The sequence below is a fragment of the Frankliniella occidentalis genome, unplaced genomic scaffold, assembly GCF_000697945.3.
Source record: "Frankliniella occidentalis isolate FOCC.00 unplaced genomic scaffold, Focc_3.1 Scaffold454, whole genome shotgun sequence".
Classification (NCBI taxonomy): domain Eukaryota; kingdom Metazoa; phylum Arthropoda; class Insecta; order Thysanoptera; family Thripidae; genus Frankliniella; species Frankliniella occidentalis.
The window spans coordinates 71849-72380 of record NW_026267572.1 but is presented as its reverse complement, the minus strand read 5'-3'; the positions used below and the strand labels follow the sequence as shown (position 1 = coordinate 72380).

Sequence of the window (532 nt, the reverse complement as noted above, 5' to 3'; positions counted from 1 at the left end):
TTACACAATAATACATCAATATTACCGATATTACACATATTACTTGTAATATATATTCCTCCGTACACGGCCGAAGGGAGTTGACGACCCCTCGACAAGACCAAAGAGATTTTACAAAAGTATAGCTGTAATTTTGGGGGGGCCACCTACTAGGGCCGGGCGCTCCGGGCGCGCAGGGGCGCTTTTCTCATGCGCTCAGACCGAGGTGCCCGGATAGTCAGGTCCCTGCAACTCAACCCGGCAGAGGGGGCGGTGAACCGTGGGTTAGAGGCTGTCCACAACCCCCGCGGACGCATTTTGGACGCTTTCCGACCCCACCCTCGACCCCCCGCGTGGACAAACGTGGAATTTTGCGGAGCCCCTCCCCCCCCCCTGTCTACATAGATTTCTCGGTGAAATATGCTTGAGTATGGCAATTTCACCATTTTAAGTATTGCAGCAGAAGTGCATTACGCAAACTGTCCACGTACAAAAGTGGCAATTAGCCTCCGTCCCCCTCGTTAGACAAAACGTGGATTTTTCACTACCACCC

General features: G+C 52.4%; 2 protein-coding genes across 3 annotated transcripts in view; both read right to left on the bottom strand.

Annotated features, from left to right (window-relative positions):
* Positions 1-532, bottom strand: part of LOC113217877 (myrosinase 1-like) — a 39357-nt gene that overhangs the window by 791 nt on the left and 38034 nt on the right. The gene's annotated exons all lie outside the window — the stretch shown is intronic.
* Positions 1-532, bottom strand: part of LOC113217918 (uncharacterized) — a gene marked incomplete in the record, with an annotated part of 40985 nt that overhangs the window by 28073 nt on the left and 12380 nt on the right.